A 20779-nucleotide genomic window follows, 5' to 3' on the forward strand; every position below is an offset into this window, starting at 1 on the left:
TAAACCCAGGAGTGGGATAGCTGGATGATAAGGTACCTCTATCCCTCAGGCCTTAAGGACCCTCCATGATTTCCTCCAGAGTGGCTGCTTCCCGCTACCATCACAGAAGTGGGCCAGGAGAGTCTCCCTTGCCCCATGATCTCCCCAGTATGTATTCTTGCAGACTGGTTGATGATGCCTGCCCTGACTAGCTGCAGGTGATTCTTCCTTGTTGCACTGACTTGCATCTCTCAGGGAAGGAGAGGTAGTCAGGATCCTTCCATGTGATATTTCTTTTTTCTTTCAAAAAGAATGTGAGAAAACGTCACATGATGAAATTGGATTCGTAAAACCTGGCGCCATTTGAAATTTTTATTCAATTACCTACCTAGGTCACTGCTTGAGGACAAATGTCATTACAATGCTTAGTCCTTGTGAGTATTATACCTAGATTCCCATAAGACCAAGTCTGAAAGATGTTATTGAGAGAAATGGCCACAAGGTGACGGCACTTCTTCATTCCTTCTCTTCTTAATGTGGATGGAACAGAGGCTTGGTGAAAAGTCCTGTTTCTGGTATGTAAACCAGAGTGGAAAGACCAGAAGAAACTCCCAAGGGGTTGTGTACTCATCCCTTCTTACCCAATACCATTCAGCACCACCATGCAACCTCCATGCCTAGACCAATACACACCCCCTCTTTCGAGTTCTGATGAAAATGCTGTCTTCAAGAGGTAAGGAGACTCTTAAGGCCAGAGGCCGGAGGTGGAAACACCATCAATGGCAGACGTGCAACTGCATGACTTTTGGAAGCTCTTGCAGCCCCAAAGGTCCCCCATCCTCTGGGTGCACTGGGGTTGTTTTAGTTGTAGAGAGTGAAACCAGTCTGGAGATTGTGCTTTTCTCCCAAAGGGTGTACAGGACAGGTCTACCGTGAGGAGGATCATGGGTGCACATCGTCCTCAGCTCCCTCAGCCCCAGGAGCGTCCAACCAAGGGAGGCGAGCCTGCTCAGGCTCCAGCGAGGTGACCCAAGTCTGATTCCCGGGCCGGAGGGGACTACAGTAGTCATTTTTTTCAGTGGTTAAATTAATGTCTTTCACGTTGGACTATAGCAGATGGACAATGTTGTGTTTGTTGCAATTGTACACCTTGATTCAGGTATAGGTGGAGGTACGTCCCGTCTTCTTAGATCCTTGCACAAATAGGGTATTACATGATTTTGTGGACCCCAGTTCATGCATACGGTTCATGCACGGCATGCATACAGTGGGGAGAGTGCTGCATCCAATGCTGCCTCAGGTCATGTGGGTGTTAGGTCCCCCACGCTGTTCCCACTGTGGCTGATGTTGGTTACGCACCCAGGAGCATGCAGGACTGTTCCCTCTCTCTACTCCCCCAACCTCAGCATGAAATGTGTGCGGTGTTTGAATGTGGTCATCTTGATTGGCAGCAGAATGCCACCTTGGAGCACTTATTTGCATTTGTAAGGGAAATACGTGCTGCACTCTCTCCAATGTATTTCTTTGTGGTTTTACATTTTTCCTTCTACTGAGGGGGAGCAAAATTTCCCGGCTGAAAGCGCTTCCTGAAAGCCTGTCCTCTTTCAGGTTTGTGTTCGGTTTCCTGCTCAAGTCCCATGCTTGACGACAGGTATTGTTTAGAACCTCCTAAGGCTTCTGAGCATTCCGTTCCCAGAAGCCCGGGGTTGAGAGGCGTTGTTGCGAGAAACGGCCACAAGGCGACAGCACTTCCCGATTTTTCAGCATTGCTCTTTGGGAAAGAGAACCTTCCTGAAAGTTGGTTTGTTGGGTTGTAAATGTGAGCAGAAAGTGCCAGAATACATTGCCAAGGGGTTGTGCCTTATCCTTAGTATCCTCATTGCCATACAGCCCCACCAAGTTATCCCCACCCCGAGACCAATCCCACCCTTCTATTCCGCTCCTCTCTAGGTGCTACCATCCAAAGGGAAGGCGACTCTAAGTACCGAGCCTGGAGGTGGGAACTCCGCCCTCAACACTCCACCTCAAATAGGAAATGCGCAGACCAAGCAACTTTTCAAACATCTTCCATTCCAATATGTCCTCCATTCTCTGAGTGCGCTGGGGTTATGTGAATCCTGCAAGGACAAACTGGGTCTGGAGATTGTGCTTTGCTCCCGAAGTGGGTACAGGACAGGTCTACTGTGAGGAGGATCATGGGTGCACATCGTCCTCAGCTCCCCCAGGAGTGTCCAACCCAGGAAGGCAAGGCTGCTCAGACTCCCGTGAGGTGACCCAAGTCTGATTCCTAGGGCCTGGGGGGACTTACAGTGGTCATTTTTTCCCCCCAATGGTTAAGTTAATGTCTGTTCACGTTGGAGTCTAGCTGATGGACAGTGTTGTGTTTGTTGCATTTGTAAAACACCTTGATTCAGGTGTAGGTGGTGGTATATCTAGTCTTTTCTAGATGCCTTGCACAGATAGGGTATTACACGGTGTCATGGACCACAGTTCCATGTGCTATGCAGTAGGTTTTCTTTGATGACCTAGTTTACTTATGTGAGTGCGTGCACGGGAAATGCATCCTCCAGTTTTATCCCTCCTCTTTTGTCCCTCAGTAACGCTGTCTGTTTGCTAACTCTGTGTCTGTTCCTCCTTTTAAATGAATCCGTCTGTTGCAGGTGGTCGATTTCACCCATGAATGATACCGTGCAGTCTTTGTCTTTCACTGTCTGATTTTCTTCACTTAGTAGGACCCATCCCTGTAGCTCCACAAGGTTTTATTTCATTCTTACCTATGGCTGAGCGACACCTGCTTGTAACTGGTCACTGCATCTCCTGCATGCGATCATCTGTTGGGGACATTATGGTTGACTCGCAGCTTGCCTCTTTAAAAAGGGCAGCAGGGACCGTCGGGGTTCACGTGTCTTTTGCAGCAGAGGTGTCTCCAAGCATACACATAGTGGGGAGGAGCGCTGCGTCAAAGGCTACCTCGGGTCATTTGGGCCTTAGGTCTCCCCATGCTATTCCCCACTGTGGCTGATTCCAGTTACCCACCTGAGAGTGTGCTAGGAGCATTCCCTCTGTTTTATTCCTCCCCAACATGAAATGTGTGCAGAGTGTTTGATGTAGGCCGTCTTGCCTGGCAGCAGGTGATTCCTCCTTGGAATGTTCTTTTGCATTTGTGGAGAGACAAGTGTTGGGCTCTGGCCACCCTGATTCCCTGTGATTTTATATTTTTCCCTTTATACTTACAGTGAGTAAAATTTCCTGGCTGAAAAGCGCTTCTTGAAAGTCTGTCCCTCCTGGAGTTTGTGGTTGGTATCCAGTACAAGTGCCATGCTTGAGGACTGGTGTCATTTACAACCCTTTAAGGATCACAACTGAAGGATCACAATAAACTGTGGAAAATTCTGAAAGAGATGGGAATACCAGACCACCTGACCTGCCTCTTGAGAAACCTGTATGCAGGTCAGGAAGCAACAGTTAGAACTGGACATAGAACAACAGACTGATTCCAAATAGGAAAAGGAGTACGTCAAGGCTGTATATTGTCACCCTGCTTACTTAACTTATATGCAGAGTACATCATGAGAAACGCTGGGCTGGAAGAAGCACAAGCTGGAATCAAGATTTTTGGGAGAAATATCAATAACCTCAGATATGCAGATGAAACCACCCTTATGGCAGAAAGTGAAGAGGAACTAAAGAGCCTCTTGATGAAAGTGAAAGAGGAGAGTGAAAAAGTTGGCTTAAAACTCAACATTCAGAAAACTAAAATTATGACATCTGGTCCCATCATTTCATGGGAAGTAGATGGGGAAAGTGTCAGACTTTATTTTTTTGGGCTCCAAAATCACTACAGATGGTGATTGCAGCCATGAAATTAAAAGACACTTACTCCTTGGAAGGAAAGTTATGACCAACCTAGATAGCATATTAAAAAGCAGAGACATTACTTTGCCAACAAAGGTCCGTCTAATCAAGGCTATGGTTTTTCCAGTAGTCATGTATGGATGTGAGAGTTGGACTGTGAAGAAAGCTGAGTGCCAAAGAATTGATGCTTTTGAATGTGTTGGAGAAGACTCTTGAGAGTCCCTTGGACTGCAAGGAGATCCAACAAGTCCATCCTAAAGGAGATCAGTCCTGGGTGTTCATTGGAAGGACTGATGCTGAAGCTGAAACTCCAATACTTTGGCCACCTCATGCGAAGAGTTGACTCATTGGAAAAGACCCTGATGCTGGGAAGGATTGGGGGCAGGAGGAGAAGGGGATGACAGAGGATGAGATGGTTGGATGGCATCACCGACTCAATGGACATGAGTTTGAGTAAACTCCGGGAGTTTGTGATGGACAGGGAGGCCTGGCGTGCTGCGATTCATGGGGTCGCAAAGAGTCGGACACGACTGAGCGACTGAACTGAACTGAAGCCTTCTGAGTATTCAGTTCCCAGAAGCCCCAGGTTGAAGGGTGTTGTTGCGAGAAGCGACCACCAGGCGGCAGCACATCTTGATTTTTTTTCAACCCTGCTATCTGGCTAAGGAGAACTTTCCTGAACCTCGGTTTCCTGGGTTGTAAATGTGAGCGAAAAGTGCCAGAGCACACTGCCAGTGGGGTGTGTCTTATTTGTAGCATCCTCATTACCGTTCCGGAGAAGGAAATGGCAACCCAGTCCAGTACTCTTGCCTGGAATCCCATGGACGGAGGAGCCTGGTGGGCTGCAGTCCATGGGGTCGCTACGGGTCGGACACGACTGAGCGACTTCACTTTCACTTCTCACTTTCATGCATTGGAGAAGGAAATGGCAACCCACTCCAGTGTTCTTGCCTGGGGAATCCCAGGGATGGAGGAGCCTGGTGGGCTGCCATCTATGGGGTCGCACAGAGTCGGACATGACTGAGCGACTTAGCAGCAGCAGCAGCATTACCGTTTAGCCCCTCCAATTCATCCCCACTCCGAGACCAATCGCCACCCCCTCTCTTCTGATCTTCTGAAGGTGCTGCCATCCAGAGGTAAGGCGACACTAATGTCTGAGGTCAGCGATGGGAACCCCCGCAACGGGAGATGTGTGCAGACCAGGCAGCTTTTCAAAGCTCTTCCATCCCAATATGTCCTCCATTCTTGGGGTGCCCTAGGACTGTTTGAATGGTGAAGGGACAAACTGGGTCTGGAGATTATGCTTTGCTCCGAAAGGGGGTACGGACAGGTCTATGGTGAGAGGATCATGGGTGGCACAGCCTCCTCAGCTCCCTCAGCCCCAGGAGCATCCATCCGAGGGAGGCGAGGCTGCTCAGGCTCCAGCGATGGACCCAAGTCTGATTCCCGAGGCCTGAGGGGACTGCAGTAGTTTTTTTTTTTTTTTTTTTTAACAGCGGTTAAATTAATGTCTGTTCACTTTGGAGTCTAGTTGATGGACAATGTTTTTTTTTTTTTTTTTTTTTTTTTGCAGTTGTATAACACCTTGATTCAGGTATAGGCGACGTTTTCTAGATGCCTTGCACAGATAGGGTATTACACAGTGTCGGTACTACGGTTCTGTGTGCTATACAGTAAGTTTTCTTTGGTGATCTAGTTTACGTATGTGAGTTTGTGTACGGTAAGTGCATCTGCCTGTTTTATCTGTCCTCTTTTGTCCTCTCCGTAACACTAAGTCTGTTTCCTAACTCTGTTCCTCCGTTTTAAATGAATCCGTCTGTGGCAGGTGGTTGATTTCACCTATGAATGATATCGTGCAGTCTTTGTCTTGCTCTGTCTGATTTCCTTCACTTAGTAGGACCCATCCCTGTAGCTGCAGATGGTTTTATTTCATTCTGACCTATGGCTGAGCGACACCTGCTTGTAACTGGGCATCGCATCTCCTGGATGCAAACATTTGTTGGGGACATTATGGTTGACTCACAGCTTGCTTCTTTTAAATAGAGCGTTAGGGACGTTGGGATGCACATGTCTTTCTCACCAGAGGTGTCTCGGAGCACGCATTCAATGGGGAGAGTATGGCATCAAATGCTGCCTCGGGTTATTTGGATTTTAGTCCCCCTGATACTCCGCACTGTGGCTGATTCCAGTTACCCAGCCAAGAGCGTGCAGGACCGTTTACTCTGCTCTGCTCCCCCAACCCCAGCATGAAATGCATGCGGAGTGTGCGATGATGGCCGTCTTGGCTGGCAGTAGATGATTTCACCTTGGAACATTCATTTATATTTGTGGGGAAACAAGTGCTAGACTTCCTCCGCCATGATTCCCAGTGATTTTATATTTTTCCTTTTATACTGAGAGCAAAATTTCCCAGCTGAAAAGAACTTCCTGAAAGCTGTCCCCCCTGGAATTTGTGTTCGGTATCGGCTTAAGGCCCACGCTTGAGGACAGGTGTCATTTAGAACCCCTTAAACCTGTGTTCAGTTCCCCCAAGTCCCAGGTTGAAGGATGTTGTTGCGAGAAATGGCCACAAGACGGCAGCACTTCCCGATTTTCAACCCTGCTATCTGGGGAAGAACCTTCCTGAAAGTTGGTTTGCTGGGTTGTAAATGTGAGCGAAAAGTGCCAGAACACACTGCCCGTGGGTTGTGTCTTATTTGCAGTATCCTCATTGCTGTTCAGCCCCTCCAATTCATCCCCACTCCGAGACTGATCACCACCCCCTCTCTTCTGCTCCTCTGAAGGTGCTGCCATCCAGAGGTAAGGCGACACTAATGTCAGAGGTCAGCGGTGGGAACCTCCGCAACGGGAGATGTGCAGACCAGGCAGCTTTTCAAAGCTCTTCCATCCCAATATGTCCTCCATTCTCTGGGTGCCCTAGGGCTGTCTGAATGGTGAAGGGACAAACTGGGTCTGGAGATGATGCTTTGCGCCGGAAGGGGGTACGGACAGGTCTACGGTGAGAGGATCATGGGTGGCACAGCCTCCTCGGCTCCCTCAGCCCCAGGAGCATCCATCCGAGGGAGGCGAGGCTGCTCAGGCTCCAGCGATGGACCCAAGTCTGATTCCCGAGGCCTGAGGGGACTGCAGTAGTTTGTTTTTTTTTTTTTTTTTTTTTAACAGCAGTTAAATAATGTCTGTTCACGTTGGAGTATAGTTGATGGACAATGATGTGTTTGTTGCATTTGTACAACACCTTGATTCAGGTATAGGTGGAGGTATATCCGGTCTTTTCTAGATCCTTGCACGGATAGGGTATACGTGCCTGCACCACAGTTCTCTGTGCTGTGCAGTGGATTTTCTTTGGTGACCTAGTTTATGTGTGACTGTGTGTAGGGTGGGTGCATCTGCCTGTTTTATCCCTCCTCTCTTATCCCCTCGGTAACACTAGGTCTGTTTGCTTGCTCTGTGTCTGTTCCTGCTTTTAAAATACGTCTTTCTGTTTCAGGTGGTCGAGTTCACCTCTGAATGATACCGTGCGGTCTTTGTCTCCCACTGTGTGCATTCCTTCACTTAGTTGGATCCATCCCTGTAGCTCAAATGTTATTGTTTCATTCTGATCTACGGCTGAGAAACATGCGCTTGTAACTGGGCATCGCATCTCATGGATGCAGTCATGTCCCGGACTTAATGGTTGCCTCCGCGTTTTTCCTCTTTTAAATAGTGCAGCAGAGACTGTCGGGATGCACGTCTTTTTGGAGGTGTCTCCACGCGATCGTGGAGACGATCACCCGGTGGGGAGAGTGTCGCATCATAGGCTACGTCTGGTCCTTTTGGCATTATATCCTCTCCTGCAGTCCTCACTGTGGCTGATTCCACTTACACCCGCGCCGGTGGGCTAGAATGTTCCGCCTGCTGTCCGCCCTCCCAGTATACCTGTGCACAGACTCAGTGATGACGGCCGTCTTGCCTGGGGGCAGGTGGTTCCTCCTGTGACCTTTCATTTGCATTTGTCGGGAAAGAGATGCTGGGTGGGATGATTCCCTGTGGTTCTACAATTCTCCTCTTATAATGTGAGTGAGTAAACTGTATTACTGGCTGAAATAGGCTTCCTGACAACCTATCCCTTTCGTGGTTTTCCCTTTGTGTTTCCTTCTTAAGGCCCATTTTTGAGCGCAGGTGTCATTTACAGCCCCTAAGGCCTTGGGAGTATTCAGTTCCCAGAAGCCTAGAGTTGAATTGTGGTGTTGGGAGAAACGCCCAAAAGGCGGCAGCACTTCTTGATTTTCAACTCGGCCGATTGGGAAAGGAGAACCTTGGTGAAGGTTGCCTTCCCTGGTGGTAAATGAGCATGTAAGGGGCCAGAACAAACCGCCTAGGGGTTGTGTCTCCTCCCTTCTTTTCCAGTATCCTCCACCCCAGCAAGCAATGCCCACCCCTCTTTTCTGCTCATCTGAAGATGCTGTGGTCCAAAAGTAAGGACTCTAAAGACAGAGGCCGGAGGTGGGGACCGCCTCCCTCCCAACGGGGAGAGGTGCAGACCAGGTGACTTTTCAAAGCTCTTCCAGCCCAGTCCGTCCCCCTTCCCTGGGGGCACTAGTGTTGTTTCGTGGTTCAAGGCCTGCCTCGGTGTGGAGATTGTCGTCTCCTAAAGAGATTCGAAATAATACAGATGGGGAGTGCAGGTGGCCTTAGTGCTGACACGTTTTTCTCCCTTTTGCCTCCCAGATATTCATGGTATCATATGATGTTTGGTTTTCTGACTTCACTTTTTGTTTTAATTAATATTCATCCATTTTTCTCCCAATCCTACTAATCGATATTTATATATTCCATAGTATATATGTGCCACATCTTCTTTATGCATCCATCTTTTGTTGTTAAATTTACATTTTTTTTCTATTTCTTGTGTGTTGGGAATATTGCTACGATTAACATAGTGGTGCATGTATTTTTCTCAATTATATTTTCGTCCTCCTTTTGCCCAGGAGTAAAACTGGTGGATCATATGGCAACTCAATGAATGAAAATTGTAGTTGATATTTCTGTAGTACTGTCAAATTTACTAATTACAATGTAATGCATTATTTTGTTATTGATCATGGAGATGCATGGAATTACTCTCGCTATCCTAATAGGCATTGTTTGGATCTGGAATCGAGTGGACCCAGGTCACGTTCCGTCCGTATTGTAATCTGTGTGACCTTGGACAGTAGGTTTCCCAGTCTAACTCTTTCTCAGTCTGTGTCCTTAGACTGTAGATGGCATTCATTCATGAAAGCTGGCTGCCTCCAGCGTGTTCAATTACATCATGTAAGAGCATCTGGAAGGACAGAGTTTAGGGGGTAAGCAATTAGGGATCAGTAACAGAAATCTAGGCCAAGTTCAGACTCTGCAAGATGGATCAAAAAGGAAATCAAATCCTATAATCTGAATCAAATATGAAAGGAAGTGTCTGAGTGTGGGAGACAAAAACTACAGTAACCCCCAGATCACACCCTTCCCTTTCACTGCAGGTGGCACCTGTGTCTTGCTTGCAACCAATAGAAGATGTTAGAGGCTATGATGTCACTTCCTTGGCTGGGTTACAGCATGTGCGAAGGTGATAGATGTTAGCAGGTAGCTCAGGTAACTTAGCCGGAGAAGGCAATGGCACCCCACTCCAGTACTCTTGCCTGGAAAATCCCATGGACGGAGAAGCCTGGTGGGCTGCAGTCCGTGGGGTCGCAGAGAGTCAGACATGACTGTGCGACTTCACTTTCACTTTTCACTTTCATGCATTGGAGAAGGAATGGCAACCCACTCCAGTGTTCTTGCCTGGAGAATCCCAGAGATGGTGGAGCCTGGTGGGCTGCCGTCTATGGGGTCACACAGAGTTGGACACGACTGAAGTGACTTAGCAGCAGCAGCAGCAGATAACTTAGCAGACTGGTTAAAGAGACTCTCTGTGTGGCTTTGAAATAGTAAGCGTCCATGATGTGAGATGACCACATGGCAGGGCAGTGTGTGACCTCTGGGAGCTGAGCGTGTCTCCCAGCGATAGCTCAGAGCCCTGAGTCCTACAGCCACCAGGGTTGGTGATACTAACAACTCCAGTGAACTTGGAAGCAGGTTTTCCCCAGATGAGAACCGAGCCCAGCTCACAGCCTGGTTGTAGCCTCTGGACCCTGAGCAGAATATCCAGCCAAATCGTGCCCAGACTGCTGACCCACAGAAACTTCGAGGTGGTAAATGGGCATTGCTGACACCCCAGGTTGGTGGTACCTGGTTTGTAGCAATGAGATGTAACACGCTGAAGTTTAGGCAAGACTTGCCCTCGCTGCCTGAAGAGAGGCATCGAGATGTAGCTACTCAAGACCCCATATGACGGCAACCTGGAAGCGCAGTCCGGCCCCCCACCCCCACTCGCACCCCCACTGCCCACTTGCTGGCCGTGGAGATTAGCCCAAAGGCCCAGACAGGGAGCCACTTCCTGGGGTCGTGGTGACGTGAGCTGAGGTATGTACAGCCCCGCTGTCAGGCCTGGAGGGCTCGGATGCACATTCTCCTCCTGCCATGCGAAATGAGGATACTCAGAGGCTTGCTGGTCAATCACAGGCCAGTACCAGGGAGCTGATCTTACTTCCAGATGTGATAGTTCGTTCAAAGCCTTTGTGACTAGTGGTTTACAGTCAGGAGAGTGTTCTCATTTGGATTCAGATCCACGATTGCAAGCTGTCTGTCATCCCCTGGGGCAAAGGTTCCGACAGTTGCTGGTTTGGGACTTATTCTCTGCATCGAGTGTTGGGCAGAGGCCTTCAGAGCTGACTAGTCAGGTTGAAGGGTGCCCAGATGCTCTAAGAAGCTGACTTCAGGCCCGGAGAAAGGGACAGTGATGCTAATTCTCTCATCCCCAAAGTCTCAGGAACCCCTGAGCCTCAAAGCATAAACATTTCCAGTGTCTTGAGTCTATATTAAAAGTATTCCCACCTAGATGGTGTCTGCCTGAGTACCTGGTTTTTGTGGTTCATGGGTTCTTGCCCTGACCCACTCCCTCTTTTCTTCGGTAAGAAGCCTGTTCTTCCCTTAAATGTTTTTTAGAGTAGTTATCATTTCCAATGATTCTTATCGTCAATCTGCAAACATTTTATATTAATCAAAGATTGGCATTTCCCTTGTGCACTGACTTAAAAATCAGTCTGACTTTATGAGAAGTCTCCTCATACAACAGCTAACACCTTAATGAGGTAAAATATCTGCCTTCAGATTTAAAAAAAAAAAATTTTTTTTAACTTTGCCTTGTGGGAAGATAGAAGATGTAGACAGCATTATGAAATGTCACAGTTTGGCAGCATGTTCACATGGCAGCAGATGGCTTTAACTTCGTTAACCACTATTAGTTTATTTATACATTCAGAGATGGGAGTGATTTTCCTCAAAAAGTGAGACAAGTGGGGGTCCTTAACACCAAGCCTCACAAGCCTTGCTCTGGGTGAGATTCCTCTGCATTGCGTTTCTCAACAAAAATTCTAGAAGGGTTTGCAGACATCCGAACAGCTGTAGTACCTCTGGGGGAGCCCACTTTCCACCGACCTGCAGTGGAGGCAGAGAAGGGACACAGCCCCCAGCTTGGGCCTCGCCTCTTGGCGGGGCGTGGAACTGTGAGGCAGACAGCGGGAAATCCTGATTTAGAAATCTGAAGAAGGAAGGAGGGGGGAAAAGGACTTCAGGATTCCTGACCCAATTTAAAGATTCAAAGAGGATTTGGGAAATGATTTAGTACTCTAAAATGTGGTAGCCTGTTCTTGCAGCAAAATTGTCTCTTTAATAGTTTTTTTCTGTTGCTAAAGTATGGTATTGTGTGGGAGAAAGGAGGGTTTTATGGTTTGGGGGTAATATTTTTATTTTTAGGTAATTTTAGACTGAGAAGAGTTGCAAAAATAGAGAGTTGTGTAAGCTTTACCCACTCCCTCCTATGTTAACATCTAAAAACTATTGAATATTTATGTAAGCTAGAAAATCAACCTTAGTACAATATATTAAATTTACAGAGTTTATTTGGACTTCACCATTTTCCCCACTACTGTCCTTTTTTTCTATTCCAGCATCCCACATTTCATTTAGCCTTCTCTCATCCTCTTTAACGGACTTGATGCTTTTGAAGAGCACTTGTCAGTTATTTTATAAAAATCCCTCCTTTGGGGTCTGTGTGCTATTTCCTTATGATGAGATTCAGGGTATGTGGTTTGGGGAAGGATACAATAGAAGGGTGCCCTGTTCCATGCATCATATCAGAGGTGCATGATTTTGATAAGTGTTACTGGTGATGTTAATGTTGATCACTTGGCAAAGGTGGTATTTGTCAGGATTCTCCACCATAAACCCACTCTTTTTCCTCTTGCAGTTATTAAACGTTTAAGGAGAGATACTTGGAGACTATGCAAATGTCCTGTTTGTGCTTAAACTCTTGCCCCCTGACTTTTTGTTTTCCATTGTAGTTTATTACAAGATATTGAATATACTTCCCTGTTCCCAGGAGGACCTTGTTTATCTATTTTATACACAGAGGCTGGCATTTGCCAACCCCAAACTCCTCATTTATCCCTTCCACACCACCCCACTTTCCCCTTTGGTAACCATAAATTTGTTCTCTATATCTGAGTCTGTTTCTGTTTTGTAAATAAGTTCATTTGTATGATATTCTAGGCTCCCCATATAAATGGCATCATATGATATTATTTATCTTTCCCTGTCTGCCTTACTTCACCTAGTATGATAATCTCTTAAGTCCATATATGTTGCTGCAAATGGCATTATTTCACTCTTTCCCATCTGCCTCCTGATTTTAGCATCTTCCAGTGGGTCTTGCTTTTGGCAGTAATTACAGTGGTAGTCCAATAGTGACTCTCTGCTTCCCTCTTTCTTTCTGCGTTTGTTGATTGGAATTCTGTTAAAGACAACTTGTCTACTCTCCCTCACTTATCTTTTCAGTTATTATTTATAGCAGGATGGATTGTTGGACATTTATCTGATTCTTTCTATTATAATCCATCTTATCATTTACTTTATTGGTCACATAAAGTGACCAATCCCTCTTTGGTCCTTGAAAGCTTTCAGGTTTGATGTGCCCCCATCTTTTAATATAATTTTTAGTACTTCTTTGCTTCCCTGGTGGCTGAGTGGTAAAGAATCTGCCTGCCAATGCAGGAGACATGGGTTTGATCCCTGGGTTGGGAAGATCCCCTGGAGAAGGAAATGGCAACCCACTCCAGTATTCTTACCTGGGAAATCCCATGGACAGAGGAGACTGGCAGGCTGCAGTCCATGGGGTCGCAAAAGATTCGGACATGACTGAGCGACTAAACAACAACAAAAATAGCACTTACTTTCTGGCACCACAGAATACTCCAGGCTCATCTTTATTTATTTATTTATTGCTCCAACCCTAGCTTCAACCAGTTCTCCAAGGAGCCTTGGTTCCTTTCATTGGAGAATGTTATTAGAAAACAACATCTGGGCAGTAGGTGTACTAATTAGCTTCTGTCCTGTCTCAGGAGAGAGAATTAGGTAATCTATACATATATGTATACTAGTTCATGCATATACACACCTCTATTTTTGTTTCTGTATCTATTTTCCTGTGTATGTGTATCTTTTAAGACATAAGTGAATTATCGATACTTCTGACTCCAATCTGTCACCTGAGGATTCATTCTAATCTTCTTCCTTTCTTTATTTGTAATTTTTTCCCCCAAATTGAGAAATTAGCTGTAATTATTTGCAATATATTTACTTAGTTTTTCCTCTAAGTATTTGAACAGCTTTGAAATTCCTAATGCTAGGCTTTGTGACAAACAGGTTTATCATCTAGAGTATAGTGTGTGTGTGTGCATGTGTGTGTGCATGGACTTTAGCTTCACAGTATCCAATCTAAACGTTTCCAAATCTTTTGGTATATGATATTGTAGGTAGTGTCATATGGTGGGTGTATGTTAACTTTTAAGAAGCTGCCAAATGATTTTCCAAAATGACTATACCATTTTGCTATTTCTACCAGCAGCGTATGAGACTTCCAATTGATGTGGATCTTTGCCAGTGCTTTGTATTGTCAGATTTTTAAAATAAACGACCTAGACTCAAAACTTGAATTTAGCAGACAATATAGAACACTCAGTTAAATCAGAATTTCATATAAATAAGTACTTTTTAGTATAAATGTGTCCCCAGTATTACCTGGAACGTATTTATACTAAAAACTCTTTATCTGATGTTTTGGGGGCTCTGTTTAGAGGCCACCTATTCTCAGACCTCAGCATGGCTCCAAAAGGATCAGAACTCTTTGCCAAAGATATGTTCAAATATCCATGAAGAAAGGGGAGAAGAAATTCAAAGGTTCTCAGGTGATCTGGAGGTATGTTTCTGTTAGGTATTTGTTTTAAGTAGAATTTGTGTTGAAGTCGAATATATGTATTTTTAATTTCAAGTGGTGCTTGGCTGGATCCACTTTCGCACAGTAAGCAACCTGGGGACCGGCTTCAGATCACGGAACAGCACGTGGCCAAGCCACGACGTGACGTGCAGGAGCTCGAGGCTGGCTGGCTTTTAAGCCGATTAAGATACTGCTCTTTTTCCTCCAGCAGATTACTTGGGATTTTCCTGAGAAGTTCCCTCTCGAAGTGACTTCCTCAGGGCTTTCTACTTAAAAGAATAATATTCATTATTCTTTTGAATAAAATCGGCAAAGGGAGACAAGTCCAAACCAAGGAAAGGGATCTTACAAATAAGGGTCTTCTGGGATGCTGGCAGGTGCTTAAGAGACTGGAAGAACCTGTTAGTATATTTCCTCTCATGTCTTTTTCAAAGACCAAGTAATAACAGTAAATACTTCATAGCCTTATCCCTGTGCTAGGTGTTCGAAGCCCTTTATATTTATTAACTTGTGAAATCCTTATGGCACCCCTGCGAGGGAGGTGTTGATATCATCCCCATTTTTCAGATAAGGTAATCGAGGCTCAGAAAGGTACTGCTGGAGCTCTCCAGGCCCGCGAGTAGCAGGGCTGGGATGTGAACCCGGGCAGCTGGGCTCCAGAGTGTGGACCATTAATCGCCATACCTACAGCCTCACAGATTTGGGGGGATCCCCTTTTGAAGCTCTATTCTCCTAGTTGGAAGTAGCACTGTTACTCATTTCACTTTTCTGAAGTACATTTTGTGTTATCTTGAGCACTTGGTGAAACAAGTGAATTTTGCCCTTCGTCGTGTGAATTGGCGTCTAAGCAGATGATATTAAAGAGCACCCAGTAGGATACAGCTGTCTGAGGTCCAAAGCGAGTCAGTGGATCAAACCCTCGGTGAACCCAAGGACAGAAGTCCACACGGCATCAGGGGACAGGGAGGGGGAGAGAGGCGCCAGATAGCAATCTGAGCCAGAGGGCTCTGGGCTTACTGGAGAGGCGCCTGTAGCTAATGGAGCACTGAGCTCTCATTGCAGGCGATAAGTCTTCTTAATGGCATTTCAAACGCATTGTTCTAAATTTAAATATTTTAATATTAATTTATTCTAATGCAATCTCAAGTGGGTAATGAACAATACCATCAACTGTATTAAAAAGAGGGAAAAAAATCATAGACAAGTCCTCAAACATTTTCCACCCTGGGAGTGAATCCAGGAGAGTAAAAAACTTTTCAGCAAAACTCATTTCTTTTTTACTTGGGTACTGACGATAGTCAAAATCAAAGTGAGTATAAACGACTATTAAATTTTCAGCATTTTGAGGAGGACAAGGCATGGTTGGCCATTTCTCGGGAGTTTGAGTTGTGGCTGTCTGTGCAGCATGACAGCGGTGACTATGACCAAGTATTAACTATGCTTTTTACAGATGACCCCATCTCATGCCTCTAGCAACTGTCTGATCGGTGCTCTTGATCCCCGTTTTATAGATGAGACAGCTGGGATTTCCAGGCTTAATACAGAACTAAGTATTGAGACTGCGGCATGTCTGATCCTGGGACCTGGACTCTTCACCATGGTCTCTCACGACCGGAGCTTGTTTGCACCATCAAGAAAATTAAGCAACCACAGCAACATGGTTTTCTTCTTTCCCCAAAGAGAGATGGTGAAAAGTGGAGCATGTGCTGTGACCCAGGAGTCTGGAACTGCAAGAAATGTGAGTATCCTAGACAGTGCTGTGAGTGGGTGGGGCTGCCCAGGGCATGAGCCCAGTGGACGCGGAGCTGAGCCTCCTTAGAGCTGCGCCTTAGCCGAGTGCCCCAAGGTGACACCCAGAATGAGTGGCAAGCAGTTCCTCAACGTCTAGGGCTGCCTGAAGAGCCTGGCACTGCTTGCTTCTTTGGGCCGTGGAGCTAAAACAGCCAAGAGAATGACCACAGTTGTTAGCTCCCCCGAAACTCTGGACCTGTGTTACCTCCTTTTATTGCCTCTTAGCCCCAAACACACCCTCAACATGCTGTCCGAAAAATTAGGGGGTTCCTTTAAGTATTTCTCCTTTAAAGTGAGCGATAAGTAAGATTATATTTTTTATCATATACACACACATATATAGAGAGAGTAAAGTAGCAATTTAAAAAATAAGCTTACTCAATAGAGGCGGCCAGAGGGGCTCTTGGGAGGAGAGGGTCTCCTGTGGCTCCCGGGCGGGCCAAGGGGCGATGGGTGGGCCGCCCGGCAGAGCCTGTCCCAGCGTCAGGCCCAGAGCCTGGTCCTTCTGCACCCTTGCAGCCTTGGCCTGGCGATTGCTTTTCTGCCGCTGTCTCTTATGAAAACCGGTGCCTCCCGCTGACCCTGACGACCTAGGACACCCACTGCATGCCTCAGCCACAAGTTCTGCTGGTCTGTGCCCCCAGCCTGCACCCCAGAGAGTGGCATGTTGTAACTATTGCTGGGCAGTTCAGGCCAGCTCTGCAGCAAACTCCCTTGCTGCGAGGTGGGCTGAACCCCACTTCTCCAAAGAGTGAACCCCTCCCAGCTTGTTCTTCCATGGGTACTCCCCCTCAGCGCTATGGCACCATATGGAGTTTCCTTGTATCTTCCAGTCTGTCTTCATAGTTCTTTACATTAAGCTCCTGTTTAACCCACTGTGCCTTTTCAAACAATTTCTTTCTTTATTTTTGGCTGCCCTGGGCCTTTTCTCTAGTTGTGGCAAGCGGGGGCTACTCCCCCGTCACGGTGTGCGAGCTTCTCGTTGCTGTGGCTTCTCTTGGTGCAGGGTATGGGCTCCGCCGCACGCTGGCTCAGGAGTGGTCGCACACAGGCCCAGTTGCTCCGTGGCATGTGGAATCTTCCCGGACCAGGGATCAAGCTCGTGTCCCCTGCATTGGCCCGTGGATTCTCAACCATGGACCTCCAGGGAAGTCACACTGTGTGGTTTTTATCATCTGATTAGACCTAAACTGCTATCCCTGCCATAGGACCACTAGCTTGAACCGAATTATGCTATCATGATACCAAATTATGATATCATGGGTGCTAAAGCAAAACTTCTGTATTTTTTTAAAACTTATTTTGCTTTTTAATTTTATTTTTAGCTTTGAGGGTGGTTTTAGGAGCAAATTTTCTTCAAGCTAATCTCAATTCATGCTGTATAAGATGTTAATAATTATCAAGGAGAAGCTTCAGTGGTTGTAAGTAGGATGCTTCCAGAATACTAGCTTATTATACCCTACCTTAAAACTTCTTTGCCTACCACCTCCTACTGGGTAAAGTAGAAACTTTGCACAGCTTCTGATGCCTTCCATAACCTAGCCCTTGCCTCCCTTTTTGTCTTATCTCCTGCTGTTACAGATGTGCACTTTATAGCCTATAAAAATTAAAGTCATGTATTCCCCTCTGCTTTTTTTTTTTTCCCCTGGCCTCCAGGCCTTTGCCTGTATGGTGTGTACTTATCCTGAAATGTGCTTCCCTCCATCCTGACTACGTTCTACCCAGGGGTTTGTTGGGAAAGATTTAACCACTGTCTCTCCAGAAGGAAAAAAGCTTGATTTATAGAGATTGCTGATTTCTGAGGTGTGAATACTCAAACCATTGCTGATTTCAGGTTACCAATCAGGTCACTAAGTGCAGAACTGGGAAGAAATATATGTAATTGGCTTTGCAAGCCAGTGTGAGTGGTCCCCTCCCACCCTTGACTCCACCTATCTGCTTGAATAGCAGCTCTTCCAGGAAGCCTTCTCTGATTGCAGCCTGCTGGTCACACTCATGACACACCATGCATTTCTCTGTCGTTGCCCTTTTGTACACTGACATTTTTTCTACATCTGTTACTTCTACATCTGTTTCTTCATTTCTATATCTGTTCCTCAGACTCATCTCCATGAAGACAGGGATCACAGTTTTTCCTCTGAGTTTTTGGCACCTAGCACAGTGCCTGGCACACAGTTGTTACCTGATCCGTGTTTATGGAATGAGTAAGAGTAGCTTTCTTTTGGCAAAATAAGGGCTTTATTTTTTCTCCTTCAGCTGGATTATATTGTCTACTGTTCTTAGCAGTGAGCCTTATCCAAACAACCTATTGAAGTGGCTCATCTGGACTTGTTGGACATGAGCTGTGAAGGTTGGCGGGGAGAGAGTTTGGTCAGGATGGGAAACGGCTGGAGAGCTGGTTTCTCCAGCTGGCTGTTTATGCCACAAAACCCCCGAATTTCAGTGTAGAGCAGCACCACTAATTACAATGCCTGCTAACCTCATGCACTTGCTTTTTCTAATACTGTGCCATTATATAGACAGGCTGGACCTTGCAGTTGACTTTGCACTTTCTAAACCTCAGATTTTAAAATTTTCCATCAGTTTGCTTGTTCTCTGTACTCAACCTAAGCCCTGCCAGCAGGTGCCAGTTGCACTCACGTGGAAAATGTGAGTTACTAATGCAAGCTGGCATTAGCGAGATATATATGAAGAAAACTCATATTCAGAAATAACTAGTCCTTCCTTTGGATCTTGCCAATAATGTAATCCATTGTGGGCTTTCAGAGTTGAGGCTGACTCACTGGTGAAGCCACTTACCAGGAACCAGTTCCCCAGTCTGCGGAGTTGTGCCTGGTGCACCCCGCCTGCTGTGAAGCCTCCACTCTCCTTATCTTGGCGTTCCAGGCCCTCCAAGCTCTGGCCTCACCCTTGTCATTGCTAAGAAGTCGTTACCAAAGGGTGTGGCCCCCTCAGGGCACACAAGGGAAATCAGCCTTTTCTTGACACAGACTTCAGGGTCAAGGTTGGAGAGAAGCCCTCCAGTCTCAGTTCACTCTGGAGTGGGTGTTCTCAGCCTTCCTCGCGTGACAGAATCACCTGGGATACTTTTTCAAAAAGCACACAGATGCCTGCTTCACCTGCATTCTAAATCCACTGCTCTTTGGTGAGGCCGGGGTGCTGGTATGGTTTAAGTTTCCTCTGGCAGGTCTGACATGAAGCTGGAGTTGTCAACTGGGGTCTGCTGAGGCCCCGACACTTTGCTCCGTCTCTTCCAGCCATCCCTCTGACATTACATCATCAGGTCCCTTCCAATCTTGCTTTGGTCTAAACCAGACTGTTTTCTGCTCTGATAGTTCCCATCTCCAGAGGACTGGTCTGGAGCTTCCCATTTCCCATTTTTCATGCTTCAGGGAATCAGACCTGTCTCCTAGCTTCCCATCTTTGTCCTTATTAACCACCATCAGCCCTGACATCAGTTATAAGTGGACAAAAGTAAAAACCTAGTTTGTGTCTCATCCCACATCCGGAATAGATGATTGCTATGATTCAGTCAAGACATTCAAGAAATGTTTCTTGAGTGCAGAGGGCACACCAGTTCCTGGGCTAGCCCTTGGCTTATGTAGATGAGTAAGAATGCTTGATTCCTGCTTTCATGGAACTTACCCTTGAGAAGGGGACAGATACAAAGCACATGCGTATTAATATATGGCGCCAGGACTGGGGGGGTGGGAGAGGGCTGGGTGCCCCCGGAGTGCTTGGAAGTGGCACTGTTCTGTTGTTGATTCCTGCTGTTACTGTTGATTTGAAACTTTTGAATTTATATTGGCGTCGAAGTGATTAAGACTGTTGTGATAGTTTCCGGTGCACAGCCGGAGGACTAAGTCATAGATATGTGTGTATCCCTTCTCCCCCAAACCCCCCACCGGGGCTTCCTTGGTGGCTCAGTTGGTAAGGAAGGCACCTCCAACACAGGACGCGCAGGTTCAGTCCCTGGATCGGGACGATCACCTGCAGAAGGAAATGGCAACCCAGTCCAGTATTCTTGCCTGGAAAATCCCATGGACAGAGGAGCCTGGCAGGCTACAGTCCAAGGGGTCACAAGAGTCAGACACGACTTAGCAACTAAACCACCACCATTCTCCCCCAAACTCCCCTCTCTTTTGTATATGCGAGGCTGATGGCCCCACACTTGGCAGTGTTCAGGGATGAAGCCAAGGGATGTGATGAGGAACCAGGTGATTTTCCTTGTGTGCATGGTCAGTTGGTGCTAGAAATGGGAACACCTCAGTCTTCTATTCCCAGCCATTGCCCTTCCTGCCCATGTGTGGCCTCTCCAAGGGTTTCTTTCTAAAGGTGTTGGAGATGAATAATGGAGTATTTTATAGAATATGGCAGAGAGTTTCAAACAAGTAAAGCCACAGAGAATGATTTTGAAATAAAACCCTGTCACAGTTAGTTGGCACTGGCACGATTTTTTTTTTTAACATCTCCTTGACTGCAGTAATAAAGACGGTAGGGGAGTTGGTGAAAAGGAGAACTTGGTGCCAGCTGGGGGCTGTATGAAATTATTTCACTTCAAAACAAAGAGCAGAAATAGGAGAAATCAAAATAGATGATCCCCAGCTCCCTGGCTTCCTCCTCCTCTTGAGCAGGAATCAAAGGAGAAAAAGCTCAGCAGTAAAAGCAGTCTCCAAGGACTGGTGTCGGGATGAGCAGCTGCCACAAAGACAGATACATCATTCGCCCCTGGAGAATCTTGCTTGTGCTTCCTGCACACGTGAGAGA

The 20779-nt window shown here is 46.5% G+C and overlaps 1 long non-coding RNA gene across 1 annotated transcript in view; it reads left to right on the forward strand.

Moving 5' to 3' along the window:
* Window positions 1-6496: 6496 nt before the first annotated feature.
* LOC110136595 (uncharacterized) overlaps window positions 6497-20779 on the forward strand; it is a 39272-nt gene continuing 24989 nt past the window's right edge. The window contains exons 1-2 of the long non-coding RNA XR_011486583.1: window positions 6497-6633; window positions 15733-15959. This is a non-coding gene — a long non-coding RNA (uncharacterized lncRNA). The remainder of the gene's footprint in view (window positions 6634-15732; window positions 15960-20779) is intronic.

Source organism: Odocoileus virginianus, unplaced genomic scaffold (genome assembly GCF_023699985.2).
Source record: "Odocoileus virginianus isolate 20LAN1187 ecotype Illinois unplaced genomic scaffold, Ovbor_1.2 Unplaced_Contig_29, whole genome shotgun sequence".
Classification (NCBI taxonomy): Eukaryota; Metazoa; Chordata; class Mammalia; order Artiodactyla; family Cervidae; genus Odocoileus; species Odocoileus virginianus.